Raw genomic sequence first — 16,448 nt, 5'->3', positions numbered from 1 at the left:
GAAAAACACCTTCCTTGTTACCCCCAACAATGTCAGGTTGGGGCGTTCCTCTTCCCCAGTAGTATAAATCCTATATTATTCTGGGTGAAAAAGGGTTACAAAATGATGTAAATACTCAGACATGTTGGTGTGTACAAATGTCTTTGCCTGGAATACGAACTCCAGCCACAGGAGTAGATTTGTTCTTACTCACACCTTTGTGTGAGTAAATCTATTTATAAGTAACAAACCGAGTTTCCTAAATGGGAAAACTGGTCTTGCTCTTAATGAGCCTATGTGTGCATATGTGTCTGATTTACTTATGAAAAGAGTTGGTTAATAATCAGGAACTGATAACCTGAATTAAGTTCAGCTGATTCTTGTGTGAGGGGTATGCAGGGATTCAACCATTGGAAAGAGGTATGTGGTATCACCGTAAAGTGCTTTTGGAAGCTTTTTCACAGTCGTCTAACATCCACGGTGTGAATGTGTATTTACATGGAAATATACACATTACCCTCTACAGATCTCAAGACTGGTAAAGTCTGGTTCTGTAATTCATGCTGGACCCCAACCACCCAAGTAGGATCCTGGTATCCAGAGATCTAATTTTACATATAGCATATTTTTTATATATAGCAAAAACTTGGTCCATGGGCTTTGGAGCGCTTTACATTTCACAAGGTTTTTATCTTTTTTAGGAACTGGCGATTAAGTGATTGGCCCAGAATCACAGGATGTTTAGCCGATGCCAGGAATCGAACGTGGTTCCACAGTTCCAAAGTCTGAAGCTCTGGACAAAACCTCATCTTCTCTTACATGTGCCATGTTCGTTTTGCATTAAGTTACAGAAACTAGAATAGGAAGTTATTTTACCGAATGTCTCATATATGTCTGATTAGATATGTAAAGTATTACACAGCTATTACATGCAGGTCATAACGCTTTTATGATAGAATGAACACTGTAAGCATTTGATGGTCAAGTTGGTGAATAAAGTCAGCAACCATTGTAAGCATTTCAGAGTGGCGTCATGCGTTCAGCCTGCCTGATCTCTGGCACAATACATTTTGTTTATTTATTTTCAAGCTGCCAGCTCGAAGTCACTGTTACAACCCAACATTACAATATCACTATAATAAAAATCTGACAACTCCTCTCAGGGATATGCTTTACATGCAAGTAGAGAATTGTAATAATGCTTCCAAGGGATCCATTAATCACAGCAATCTCATAAATGCTGTAATTTATAGCAATAAACTTGCTAGGAAGACTCAATTCATGTCATGGGCATTCAAATAAGGGGGATAAAGTGGTTAAAAAGATATATTAGTTATATCAGTGTTATAAAGTTGCAATCTATGAAAGTGATATAGCCAGCATTAGCCGGTGATTCGTTGGGTCTGGCTCATCATCTAGGTACCAGCCCTGTAGATCAATAGCAGCACCAGGCCAGCAGTTCAGCAGCAAAGTGCATGCCGGACTCCTTTTCCCAATCCCAACTTTACGGGGCTGTCTGCGGTTGGTTGTTTTTTACTTTCTTAAACTGCACTTCTGGAAATTTCTGTGTTTTACACACCAGATAGACTCATTCTTTGCAAACGTTAAACTGGTCAGAAAGTTATCATATGTTCTTCATGGGGAGGATGGAGTCTCTACAGCAACAAGTGACAAATCTTTCATGCCGCATCACGATGGGAGAGGACATCGTGAACTTGGACGAAGTGCTGTTGAGTCTATTCTAAGGGATTCAAACACAGAACCTCTAGCAGTCATCCATTCACCGTTTGCACTCTTACTATTTTCAACACATGCATATTATTTTTTACCACTAAAATAGGTATTTTTTAATTAACAATTTCGATAAACAATTACAAAATGGTTGATAAAATGGGATTCAAATAATTTTATAAGTTGTACAACTTTTGTAAAACTTCAAAAAACAGCCCCACTTTTACAACAACTTTCAGAGCACCCAAGAAAAACAAGCATTTGCAATGCAATGGGTCTCACATTTGCTCGAGTTAAAGCTATTAGCTTGTAAAATCCTAACTGGACTTTTCTTGCCACATAAACTGAAAAGTAGAACAGTTTCACACAAGCAAGCCGACGGCGCCATGAGCGCAAAGCAAACACAAAAGGAAACAGAAGTGAGCTCGCAGTAAAGCGTATTGCCAAAACTGCAATTATACATGAAACCAGAAAAAGTGCAATTATTTATATAACTGGCAAAAGTGCAAATATCCATGTAACAGTCTCGATGTCATGCAAAGCGCTCTACTACTGCCCAGCAACATCACGCTGCCTACGAAAAAAAGAGAAAAAGCAGTCCAGAAACTATATGGAAAACATGGAGCCTTGTATGTTTTCTGTAGTTGGCTGGTGTGCTTAAGCCAGGCTAAACACTGGCAAAGGCATGACGTATGCATGCCTTTCATTAATTAAATCAAGCTAATTTAAAAACGCAAGCCCACGAACCAACCAAACATATGGGCTTGACATGGGTGTGGCTAAAAGCCCACAGAGAGATTACAACAGGGACAGATCGCTTTGCGCTCAACCCTAAAAATTGTAATTTTGTCTGCTAGAGGTTGACGGAAGCAATGAGTGAAGCAATCATGCCAGGGTGGCATAAAACTTAGTGCTAAATAGCAATATGCGAAAACTCTGGAGGAGACGGGTAAAAATGGTCAGTCTGCAAAAAGAAACCTTAGCTGGGTGTTAGAAATTGTGTCTCTAGGTGGCAGAGGTAAGCACCCAAACCAAGTAGGGACCACAATCATAGTCAGGGTAAGTCATTTACACACCATAAATTAACCTGTGCTCACCCTTTGGTAGCTTGACACAGAGCAGGCAAGCTTAACGTAGGAGGCACTGTGTAAAGTATTTGTGCTACACTTGAAAGTGGAAAACAGTGAAAATAGCAACCAAAAGATGCCTTGTTAGAAAAGTATAGCTTGATGTAATGAACAAAACAAGACCAAAATGGCAAAAATCCAATAAGTAGAAGTCGAGATGTGAATTTTTAAAGGATTTCTGCAAATACAGTGCTTCAAAGCATAGAGCGCCAACCTGGTCACGCTAGACCGGGTGAAATCTAAAAAGTCAGGCCGACCCGAATGGAGCACGTGTGAGATATTGGGACCAACCTTGTCTCACTAAAAAAGTACCTTGGATGGAGGGATGCATCGATGCCGAAGACCCAATGCGAGGAGTAGGGGAGGCGATGTGTCAGCGTTTATCCCTTCAGATAGAGGCAATGCATCAGTTCTGATCCATGCAAATAGAGGTGTGTAGTCGTTGAGCCGTACCTCCATTGATGCAAAGTGCTCAAACAGCATCGCGTCAGAGATCGTCTTTGTGATGAAGGCGACACATACTCGTCGAGCCATGTAGCCAGTGAGCCAATGTTTTTGTCCTCAGCAGCAGTGGTGCTTCATCTGCATGAACGGGAGATGCGTCTGTCCCACCCAACGCAATGATGGCAATGAATAGATTTGACATTTCCAGCGCCTTATACTCACTCACAAGGGCCCATGACTGGGTTGGCCCTAGTTGGGCACCACTTGGCGGGGCAAAACCTGCAGCAAGCAAAACCCAGGTGCTGATGCAGGATGGAGTGAAATATTTGATGTCCCTGAGACTTCAAAACAGGAGGCAAGTCAGCAAACCCTTGGAGTCTCTTTGGTTCTGGGGATCTAGAAATGCAGGTCCAGTTACTTCTCACTTGCAGGCAAGGAGGGCAGCAGGGTATGCACATCAGAGCAGGGGTCCAGCAAAGTCCACCAGAGTCACAGGAGCACAGCAGTCTTTCTTCCTGGCAGAAGGTCCTCAGGTCCAGAAGTGTACTGATTTGGTGTTGTCTGAGGTGCAGAACTTAAACCCAGTGGTGTCTTTGAAGTGGGGGAGACTTCAAAGAGATGCCTCTTCAAAAACAGAGTGCCCAGACCCCCTGCTCTTCCTGCCCTGGCCCCAGATTAACCACAGGGGGTTATGCAGTCCTTTGTGTGGGATCAGGACACAACCCATTCAGGTGTAAGTGTCAGCACCTCCCTCTGATGCTGCTGAGGATGACACATCAGGATGTTAATGGCCCATCAGGATGTGGATCCACCATCAGGCACACCTAAGCTCCCTTTCTGTGGCTGTGTAGAGGGAATGCACGAAGCCCAGCTGTAACACATCCCAGATGTGTATTCAGAGACAAGCAGAGGCACTAGATGGTTTAAGGTAAGAAAATGCCAACTTTCTAAAAGTTTCATTTTCAGAATTACAATTTAAAATCCAATTTCTCCATCATTTGTGATTTTAAATTATGATTTCCCAGACAATAATCCAGGGGGTCCCATCTCTTTGCAGTTGGAAATTATAGGCATCAAAATGTAATAAGTCAATTCCAATTTCAACCTATAGGCAAGGTAGGCTTTGCAGTAGTGAAAAACAAATTTAAGAGTATTTCACTACTGAGACATGTAAAACTTAAAAGTAAACGTCCAACCTCTTAAACATACTCCACCCAGTCCTTGGAGCTGTCCACGGACTACCTTAGGAGTGACTTAGATGTATTAAAAAGGAAGGTTTGGGCCTGGCAAGTAGGTTAACTTGCTAGGTCGATATGGCAGTTTACAAATGCAAACACAGACTCTTTAATGGCAGGCTTGAGTAATGTTTGAATGGCTACACAGTGGATGACGCAATCAGTGCAGCAAGCCCACTAGTAGCATTTAATTTATAGGCCCTGTGCACAGGTGGTGCACTTTTCTAAGGACCTAAAAGTGAATTAAATATGTAAATTCTGGATTCACCAATGTTATCATGTTTTCAGCAGAGAGCACCTGAACCTTAGCTCTGGTTAGCAGTAATAAATTGCACAGTCCTAAAGACAACAGAAACAAGTTCAGATAAAAGGGGAGGAGAAAGGAAAAAAGCTTGGGGATGACCCTGCAGAAAGGGCCAGGTCAAGCACTGATGTTCTAATTTACTGACCACTCAGTTATGCTAGAGAATTCCTGGGCTCCTTAGATGAATGTTTTTCTAAGTACCTTTTGAAATTCTCCTATTTTATCCTGTTGTGAGATTCAAACCTTCATCTGGATAATATCTCAGATACACACAGTTGATTACTCTTTGACAAGATGTCCCCTGGATGATGAAACAATTAGTAAATCAACCCACCCATTCTGCAGGTCATAATCTTGATCCTATTTTTTCTGCCAGACAAAGGTTTTAGACCAGGGGCCTAATTTATAAAAAGTTAGCGCCGCCTTTGCGTCATTTTATGACGCAAAAGCAGCGCAAACGTACAAAATATAATCATATTTTGTAAGTTTACGCCGCTTTTACATAAAAAAATGACGCAAAGGTGGCACTAACTTTTCATGAATCAGGCCCAAAGTGTCTCCAACCAGTCCATCTCGACCAGTAGCTTCCTGACCCCTTCAGACTAGCTCACAGCCTGGAGTTCATTTTTAAATAAACACAGTCACATTTTTCCTTTTAAAGTTAAGGGAAAGCTGTGTTTTTTCACATTAATACCACCAGGCTGCAGATAGCAGGGCCTGATAAGGAGCAGTGCTGAAGTCAGATTTACGACCCAGGTCACAGAGGTGAAGAATTGAAGCACTAAGGTATTTAACTCTTAAATAAATGCCCTTCTCAACTCAGTATTGGTAGTGAGAACAAAATGATGTTTGTCAATGTTTATAAAATAAAAATGAAAAGTTACCTTATAATTAAGTTAACTTTTCATTTTCTAAAATTATTTTTCAAAGTGTTGAATTTACAAACAGCAGGTCTCTTGCTCCCAGTGGCCATTAGAACCCTGTGGAATATTTATAACTGAAAAATACAATCATTTTTTAAATGGGAGAAATTTAAAGTGCAGAAAAAGTTCCACATTATGAAAAGCTTTGCACTTCAAATTTCTCTCATTTAAAAACATGGTTGTATGTTTGTGTTATACTTGTAACTGTTCCACATATGGTGAAAGGTATGTCCTTTGCCACAAGTACATACAACACCGGCTCTCAGTTACCCATTCACATATATCCCATTCATATGTACATATGTTCATACATCCCCAAAGACCATGCTCTCACTGACACACCTGACAGCCCTTTCATGGTGCCCCTAGTCAAAGTATTTTGTTCAAACCATAGCATCTGGTCAATGAACATTAGGCTTATAGTCAAGGAAGTTTGCCCGGGGGGTGTCTGGAATGCAAGAGTTGTTTAGCCTTCGGTAGCTCACAATAATTTTCAATGATCAGAAGAAGCTCTCCCTACAGAAAAGGTTGGAGACCCCTGTTTTAGACATTCTTATGAATGACTGGTGAGCCCATGCCATGATTTATTTTGCATAGAAGGTAGAACGGGGACGAAAGGCAGAAGAATTATTCCCGCTCTTCCCCATAGAAACTGATCTAAATACTGACTGAAACAAAAATGGCCTCTCATGGCACCAGTATCCCAAGGCTGTGCGGGGATATTGAGGTGGATTCTTGGGTGGTTAATGAATGGCTTTTGCAGATGGCAAATACTGTGGCACTGATTAAGGAGAGTTCTGATACAGACATTCATTTGCTTTCTGGTTCAATAATAAACTCAGGAATCAGCTTAAGCTGTCTAGAAAATTGGAAAGAAGGTGGAGGAAGGAATACCTGCCGCCAGATGCGGAACACTATGAAAGAGCACTGAAAGAGTATCATCAGGCAATGAAGTGGGGTCGCATTGACCTCTTCGTCAGGCATTTGGCAGACTCTAAATGCAAATCCACAGACATTTTTAAAATTGTGAAAAAATTCACTCAGCTGGATGCACTTCAACTACCATTAGAAGCTTCCCCAATGTTATGTGCACAGATATCAGATTTCTTTGCTAACAAAATTAGGGGTATTGTGGAGGCATTTATGGGAACCAATGGCCCCTTGGACTCGTGTGGACCCAGAGAGCAGTCATCAACTTCTGTGTAGCCTCCGATTTGCTACCTTTATGAGTTCAGGCCTATTACGTTGCAGGAATTGGAACAAGTATTAAGAACCTGTAAATACATGGTGTGCCTACCACATACCCTTGTGGCTAACTGGACAGCTACTAATCCCACCCTCAATCCTCTCCCAAATAGCTCCTTATGTCAGCAATACTGTCTAGCTGTTGGAAACAAGCAAAATTAATTCCCTTGCTAAAGAAGTTATCAGCTGATAAGTCTGTTTTGGTGAATTTCAGATCAATTCTGCTGTAGCCAGCTTTCTATAAGATTTTGGGGAAGTGGGTTAATAAAGTATCTGAATATCATGAACAATTTCAGTTATTATACACTTACCTTTCTGATTTTAGACCAGGTTTCAGTACGGAATCCACTCTTGTTGAGGTCTCGGACACCATTAAGATGGCCGTAGATCAGGAGAAACAAGTGGCATTGCTACTTCTGGATCTATCAGCAGATTTCGATACAGAGTCCCATTCCACTCTACTACAACAATTGGGAAACATTAGAGTTAGAGGTCTCTTATTGGCCTGGTTTAAATCATTTCTATGTGACGGCAGACAAGCGGTCTGGATGGCGCCCTACTCCTTTGAACCTAAGGCCCCAGAGTTCAATGTTCCCAGAGCTCTGCTTTGAACCCAACACTGTTTGATGTGTATATGACACCTCTCACCATGCTGATTGAAGCTTTTGGCTTGCAGGTAGTGTCTTAAGCTGACGATACACAGATTGTCCTCACATTAGAGACAGTAATGTTCCCAACTCCTCATATACCTTTAAGGCATGCCTCTCAGCTGTGTTCCAGTGGATGCATCTTAGCAATCTGCAGTGCAATACCAGCAAAATGGAGATTCTGTTATTTGGCACATCTCCCCCTTCAACGGATGGCCACTGTTGGCCCAGTGTGTCCCGCCTCCGCCAGCCCCTACCACTGTAGTGTGGAACCTCGGGGTAAAATTTGATAACAGAACTTCTTTTTGTACACAGGTTGATGGTGTTGTGTGCATGTGTTATGACCTTTTAAATTCTTTGAAAAAGTTCTTGTATCTGCCACCTGGGCAGTATCAGCAAATTACAATTCATGCCCTGGTCACTTCTCAACTAGATTATGCGAATCCCCTTTACCAGCACACCAATTGAGAAGATTGCAGCTAGTTCAGAATGCTGTAACTCTGCTTCTATTAAACATGTCTAAAAGGAGTCATGTACAGCAGTCCCCCAAAGAGCTTCACTGGGCTCCTATAAAGGAGAGCGTTTGTTTTAAAGGGCTCATGCTCACTCATACAGGCTTTCGCCAAACAGGGCTGCAGTACTTGATGAATAGTAGTATTCTGTGTCGTCTGGCTCAGTCTTTGCTCTCCTCTGATGCTCTTCTGGTGATGGCTCTGAGAGCGAAGAGGAAATAATGGGGTGGTACCTCCTTTTCCTTTCTTGCAGCCGCTGCCTGGAACTCACGTCCTTTTCAGCTTCAAGCACTAAAGGATAAACGCATCTTCAAATGTCATCTTAAGACCTGGCTATTTGAAAGTGCAATTAAGTAACTTGTTTCGGCATTACCAGTCAGCAAGCCTAGTAGCACCGGGGCACTCTTTGAGTAGCTGTGCACTCTACAATTTGATGATTGATTGTTATGTTTAGAGGCAGTAGACCCAGTTCAATGCAAAGGCTTGAATAAATGTGCTGCTCGCAAGGGCGAGGTCTCTTTTCAGTTATCTGTACATCCTATGTCATCAAGGTTGAACTGTGAGCCCTATATTGTAGCACTGTAGACATAAGAGACCAAGGAGACAACTTTCTGTTTAAATTCCCACATAAGTGAGACCACAGAAGACTCCCGTAGCCCAAGATAAATTTTATAAGCACACCTTACCACTTTTTTGCAAAGATATTCCTTGCAGTCATCTCACGCTGCTGGTACTAGCCCAAAATATTACTGAATATTACTGCCTTGTACTTGTACTGGGATACTGTTCCCAGCCTTATCACAGCCTGGCAATCATACAAACTGACTATTATTTCCACCAGACGTTAAGGCTGGGGCTTACGGGCATTAATTGTGATCAGGATGGGCTTGCAGCTCTTGATTAAACAGTCCAGGTTTCTTTCCAGTTCAACCTTCCATCACACCAGAATCACAAAATCACCACCATCCAGTAAAATGTGGATGTGTGGGCAGCTGCAGGAAGGATATATACATTAAATTAACAAAACCACTGAAATTCATCAGTTTTAGTTTTCTCAGTTATCTCAAGTAACTATAATTCGTGCCCTAAAGTAACTAGAACTCATGCACCCGCCGTGCACAATTTTGTAATTAATTATGTAATTCCTTATGTTGCAGTGATGTTATTATTGATGTCATAGAAAATGCCATGATTGATGTAATATTTGGGGTGATTAGCACCGCATGGTGAGGGAGTGCATGATAGTTACTTTAGGGCACAAGTTATAGTTACTTGAGATAATTATAACTCAGGAATTTCAGTGGTTTTGTTTGTTTGGAGTAAGTGACATTTCACCTAACTATAACGTCACTTTAAAAGTTTTTTAATGCAAAGTAAGTTATCATTACAATACCCAACTATAATGTCACTTTAACTTTTGTTGTTTTCAGTGAATTTCGAGAGTTTTCATTTGTAAATTATATTTTATTGCCATATGTAAGCCAGCCACTCGCCATGCATGGCCTTTAGCCATGCACAATGTGAGGTTGACTGCAGGGCCTAGCCTACAGCCAGACCATGCATCCAACCCTTCATGGGCTGCCAAACTCCAAGCTCCACATAGTCTTAACCCATTGAGAGTGTGGGGCTACCCGTAGGGCCTGCCTACCCAGGCCAAGCTCTACATCAACCCTGTTGCTGGCAAGCAACCTCAAGCCAGATATGACCCTACGCAGGCATCTACCCCTTGTCTATCACAGCCTTTGGCTATATGCAAAGTGAGGTCAGCAGCATGCCAGACCCTGTGTCATAACCCAACCCAAGCAGGGTGTTGGGCACAGGACTTGGTGCCAGACTCCTGCGGATGGGCATGGCTAAATGTAAAGTGAGTGATTTTAAGTCGGGAAGAGTTACTGACTTTGTCAAAGGGTCAGACACCAAAATATGTAGGCCCAGTTGCTTTATGATGGGGTCAAAATATTGACATATGTGAAGCACATGTAGTTTCTTCGTCAAAAAGTACCAATAATTATAATGAAATGTATATTAAATTAATTCACAGAGTTGTTGTTAAAAAAAAGTCACCGTCATAAAAAAAACTTTAATAAACTTCTCTTAAAAATATGAAAAAAATGTGAGTCTTTTTTTAATCATTTTTCAAGCTACGAAGTGCAGCCATAGAACACAACACAACAGGGCTTTGCACTCACCTGAAAAGCTTAGAGCTCCAGCCAAGAGTGCTTTCAAAATATGTTCTAGGCTCTCCTGGATTCATGTATTTATGATCCAGGAGACTTAAGGGCAGATTTAGGAGTCCCTAGCGCCTCCTTACGCCACATTAGCGTAATTTTCTTTTTGTTGCTAATGTGGCCCAACAAGTCCAAAATCACAGCACCAATGCATTGCACCACTTTGTAACCCTTTTCACAACATTATGGCTGCGCCAGGCATAATGTATGCAAAGGGGGCATTCCCCCGTTAGGGGGGCCAAAGAAATGGCGCAATGAAATCTAAGAGATATCTTTGCGTCCTGTTTTTAGGCACCTTTAGCGCCTGCTCAGAGCAGACATTAAAAGGAGGCACACCACTGATTACAATGGGCCTCAATGGGCTTCGCAGGATTAGCATTAATATTTCTGACGCTAATCTTCCAAAGCTCGAAACTTGCATCAAAAATGTTGATGCTAGTTTCCTAACTACTGCCATGGTGCGCCATATCTTGGATATGGCGCACACATGGTGGCATTAGTGAGTGCTAAGGAGTGCAAGGAAAGTGGCGCTGCAATGGGTGCAGCACCACTTTCCTTAAATCAGGCCCATACTGTTGTTTTATGTTGCAGGGGGACTTCTGCACTTCCTGCACCCCGAGAACATTATTAAAAATGTTTGGTGGTGTCCTTGTTCAATCTAGGGACACCACCAGGCTCAAAATGTATGTCACCAGCCATCTTTGAATGGTAAATTAACAATAAATTATAAAGGTGGCTACAGAAAATGCATTCGCACGCATGTTAGGCTTCTTTCAATGAATTATTCTTTGTTATAAAAAAAGCACTCAAAGATGGCCACACACTGCATGCACACAAACAATAGCCATAATGTAATTATTTTTCTTTCAACAAAAGAAAAATGAATACAAAATGGCAGTTGTGCATGTGTGTGCATATGTGGAAGCCATATTTGAATGTTTTTCTTCTTTTGCTTTAAAAAAATCATTACAAGGTGGGCATTGTGCCTGTGTACCCGAGTGCAACTGCAGTGTAGTGGGAACAAACTGGCAACATAAATATGCTTCATGGTGTCAGGGCTATTAGGGAATATTGCACAAGCACAGTACTGTTACCCAGGCATACAGTGTTACAAACACCTGTAAACTTAAGAGAAGTTAGTGCTTGGTGAGTATGGCAAATGGGATCATGGAAGGAAGGCTATTTCTCACTTCAGGATTGGCTGTAGGACTTCTGTTGCCTTATGCATCAGTGACTATAAAAGGTCATCATGGGCACTCCAATGAATCTATCCGTATGTTAATTCCTGGCCACAGAACCGCTGGTAAATGCTACTTGGAAATTGGGTGTTCCTATATGCACATTATCTGTAAAAAAGAGTATTATAGGAATTAAGGCCCTCATTATGAACACAGTGGTGAAAACCGCCGTGTTCATGCTGGCGGTCTTCTCCGTGACCGCAGTGCCCCCGGAACCCCGCCGGCCGTATTATGAACATTCCTCTGAGCCAGCGGGCAGAAACATAGTTTCCGCCCACCGGCCCAGAGGAATGCCTGGCCGGGATATTGACGGCGGCACCTATGCCTCTGTGCGGCGGTTGCAGCTGCACCTGTCGCGCAGATCATTGCCAGTAAATCGGGCAGTGACCTGCGCGATGGGGCACTGCACAGGGGCCCCTGCACTGCCCATGCCAATTGCATGGGCAGTGCAGGGGCCCCCAGGGGTGCCCTGGTGCACCCCTTCCACCAGCCTTTCCCTGGCGGGGAAACCCGCCAGGGAAAGGCTGGAGGCTAAGGGATCATTATCCGAGGGGCAGCACAGCTGCCCTGTCGGATAATGATGCCGACCACCGCCAGGCTGCCTGACGGAGGCAGCCTGGTGGTGAGTGAGGGCCGCCTATGGTGGCCCTCCATGGGTTCATTATGTGGCTGTGTGGTCCGCCATGCCGGCTGGCGGGATTTCCCGCCACCACCGGCATAGTGGCCACACCGCCGAGTTCCTAATGAACACCTAAGTTTCCCCCTCTGTTGTCATGGACATTGTGGGAATGAATTATTTTTGCCACCGCTAATGATTCTCACACAAGTCAGGATATTGTTGGGGGAAGGGAGGGTAATGTAATCGGAATTAAAATGTTATGTGTGTTTGTATTTTCTGCCGCTGCAATGAGACACTGGACAATTTTAAATGAGCCACGGTACAAATTATCTCACAACAGATGTCTATCATTGCTACTTGCATTACTCTGTAAGATATGTATCTTTATGTGAAGAGTCAATTGAAAATGCAATACATTTTGTGTTGAAAAAAGGTCATTATGGGTACTAGATTAGTGCCTGGCAACATCTCCCAGTTGTTTCAGCTTACTTCGTTTCTGGCAGTTCATCATTCAGCATTTGTGATAGCTCACTGTTTGTTATTTTTTGCTGTCTCTGGTTGCCCACTCAACCTCTTGGTGATTATTTTCTAGGTTCTGTTTATCTTTCTTGTACCAAGGCATTTTGATCCATTACTTCTCTCTGTTCCCTACCTAGAAAGGTACTGCTGCTCTCTATCTCTGCGGCACTTCTGCAGCATTTGTATGAGCTCTTGCTCTCTGCAACCATCCTGCTAAATGGAAAAACTTCCATTCTGACACTGCCAGACTACTATTGGTGGACTTCCAAATGAGTATCTGCAGTGTCTTTTACCATCCCCAATTTTTCCCTAGGTTCCTAATTGACATATTATTATGTGATACCTTGGTTCGATGGGTGGATAATTAGTATTTTCCACTAAATTACTTTTAGGAAATAAAATAGTACAGAATTAAAACATACCACAACAGATATCATAACGTACATTGGGAGCATAACAATTTAAAGAAAAAGATAGTGCATTGAATGGAAGATTAATAATGTTCGCAGAGATTCAATTTTTGTGCTGTTTGTTTTACAAATTTAGGGAAGTGACTGTTCAATATGGTGTACATTGGGTAAAAACAGGTAATAATGGCTGGACTACAGGATCTGATGCCTTGTTGATTAAAAGGTGCTTTCAGAAGCATCCTCGTTTCACACAGAAGTTTAGGACAGATGCAAACTAAGCGTATATCGTCCTCCACTGCCATGCAACATAGTCTGCAAGTGTTCAACTTTTCTTTCCATAGCCAGGGAGGTGTATATTTTAGTCCAGGGAGAAGCCCAAAATGGAATCCCATAAAAATGCCTTTAACTGCATGGAGCATCCGGCCTCCAGGTAGGCTTGGGTTTTGAGGCCTTTATACCAATTCAAGCCCATCTAGGCATTCAATCTGGTTGACAAGACCATCTTATCACCAACAGCAGAGATTTTACTTATTACAGCATTCTTTGATTTGTTTTTTACAGACCCTTGGGAGGATGTTGTATTTCACAATGTTTGTATTACCAGGTCATCGATGACAGAGTCTAAGTACCGATGCCCAGGGAAAATTTGGATTTTTGGATTTCACACCATAAAGATTTATTCAGTTAATTGTCTCATGAGGTCTGTATTCTCTTCCATGTTTTAATGTATGCCCCTTCCTACCAACTAGTTGGTTCACCAGACCAAACTCAAGTCTGATCTGAGTGGGAGAGGCACTGGGAGGAAAATGAAAGAGCAATCTATTTATGTTTATGCTGACTGAGTTCAGGACCACAGTGTCTTTGCCTCTTAGAGCCTCACTTCCATAGGCCAAACCAGGAACTCATTTTGCTACTATTATCTTTAGAAAAGGTGTAAAGCTAGGGTCATCCAGGGATCTCTGTAAAGTCTGGAAAGCCAGAATTAAGGCGCGGCCCTTCCGTAGAAGGTCCTGTCTTTGTTGCCGGAAGGAGCCTTTATCATCAAATATGATGCCAAGAAATTTGTAGGCTTTCACCAGTTCCAGCTGATGGACCTTGTAGGACCCACTGTGTTTTTTTCTATATTCTGTTGCTCACGATCATGATTTTAGTTTTCTTTTGGTTTATTTTCATGTGGTTGTTGATTGAGTAGCTGGATAACTTGTGGATAGAGAGCTGTAGGCCGACTTTCATTTGAATGAGAAGAGTCACGTAATCCGCACACAGAAGTTTAGAGATGTGACGAGCCCGTAGCTAAGGGGGCGTGGGTGATTACTTCATCAGGATCAGGGGACAAATATAAAAAATTGGTTAAATAAATATGGTGCCAGCACGCAGTTGTGTTTTAAGCCCTCATTAGTGTGTATTTTCCTTGATAGAGAAGTGCATTCAACAATTCTCACTCTTGTCCAGGTTCCAGTACAGAGCATCTGTATAGCTTTAAGGAAACACAGGGGTATATCCCAAAGTGTTTGTTTATGCCAAAAGAGATTATGCTGAACACAGTTGAATGTAGACTTAAAATCCACAAAGCAAAGATAGCTCATTTGATTGATCAGTTTCAGTTTGTCAGTTATAATCAAAAGTGCCAGACCGTTTGTGGTTGTACCTGTTCTTTGTGTAACACCTATTTGGTTTGGTGGTATGATTTATTTTTGCCTGCTGCCCAGTGCATTAGTTCTGTTACTGGTAGGCCTGCAAAGTACTTTACCTCATTACCTAGCAGGGTGATACCCTTCCGGTTGTTGTCAATCTTTAAAGATTGGGTTGATAATAGAACCCTTCCAGGATTAGGGAATATTTTCTAGCTGCACAGCATGGTCAAAGACTTGCGTCAGTTTTTTGGTCGAAAAGATGGGGTTGGTTTTATACAGTGCCCATGGGATGCCGTTTGGATCCATCTTGTCAGCCCACCTGGATTGTTTTAAGTATTTGGTCTTGAGAAAACTGAACTCAGTCTCACCTTTGAGAAGGCTCCTTTTATTTTTTAGGTTTCCACTTACTAACACAGTTTTGGCAATAATAATGTCTTTTGAGGCCTGTGAAGGATCGTCCATCCCTTCTTCTCTTGGGTTCATATTCCATGACTGTGAGCAGCCTCCGGTGATTTGGTTGAAATGCTTAATTAATAACTGAGCCCATCTGGATTCGGTGTTGTTTGCATTGTTTACATCATTTGGGGCTCTATTTTGGCTATTCACCAGTTTTCAAATTCACTTGAATTTCTCCTCTTGCAGAGGTACAGGGACTTTGCTCAGAAGGTCTGTGTCTACAGTAATCTTTCATTCCATAGCATCTTTCTGCAGAGCCTTTTGTGCATTTCAACTTTGTTTGCCACTACGAATTGCTGGGATGTTGCTGCAGCATTTTCATCACTTTATTGTTTCCCCTTTACAAAATGGCATGAACGACAGACATTGTGACCTTCCTTAGGCCTTGGAAGGCAGTTGCAGATCTATGTAGGGTTGGACAATTCTTAGGCAAGTGTTTTTTATTAAGTTTTTAGTAAAGAGTTCCCAATTGGAGATCACTGTTGTAAGAAGACTGGATGAGATATGCTGCAGCATTTCAAATTGCACCGATTGTTCCTTTAGCCCATATTATTTTCTTGGAATTCCCCTGGCATGTAACATGCTTGCTGGGGTAGGGACGTTTGACATTGAGCACTGTGACTTGTGGTCTGTGGTCGCTCTCAGCCCTTTCATCATTAGAATGAATTTATTAGTTGAAGTAAGGGGAGAGTGGTTAATGTGAAATCAATTATAGAGTGCACGTCAGATGAGTGGTAGATCCAGGCCGGTGGAGTATCTTCTGGGTAAGTGCCATTTAATATTCTCAGACCAAGAGATTTGGGGGCATATTTATACTCTGCTTGTGCCGGATTTGCGTCATTATTTTTTACGCAAATTCGGCGCAAACCTAACACCATATTTATACTTTGACGCCCGACCCCGCGAACGTTAAAATTCCGCCATATGCGTCATTTTCTGGATGCGTGAAGCCGCCTTGCATTAACGACATGCAAGGTAGGCGTTAATGTCCCAAAAATGTCTTAAACACCCACGTGCCATATTTATCCAACCGCGCAAAAATCCTGAATGGCTGGGAGGCGGAGTCGAAAAATGATGCACAGCCCGATTTGCATCAACAGTTTACGCCTGGGTCAGGGCAGGCGTTAAAATGGGACAAACACACCAGTACTTAAGGAAAACACACAGAAGCAACATCATAGCTCAAAAAGGAAGACA

The sequence above is a fragment of the Pleurodeles waltl genome, chromosome 5, assembly GCF_031143425.1.
Source record: "Pleurodeles waltl isolate 20211129_DDA chromosome 5, aPleWal1.hap1.20221129, whole genome shotgun sequence".
NCBI lineage: Eukaryota > Metazoa > Chordata > Amphibia > Caudata > Salamandridae > Pleurodeles > Pleurodeles waltl.
The sequence above is the reverse complement of the archived record's forward strand: the minus strand, read 5'-3'. Positions refer to the sequence as shown.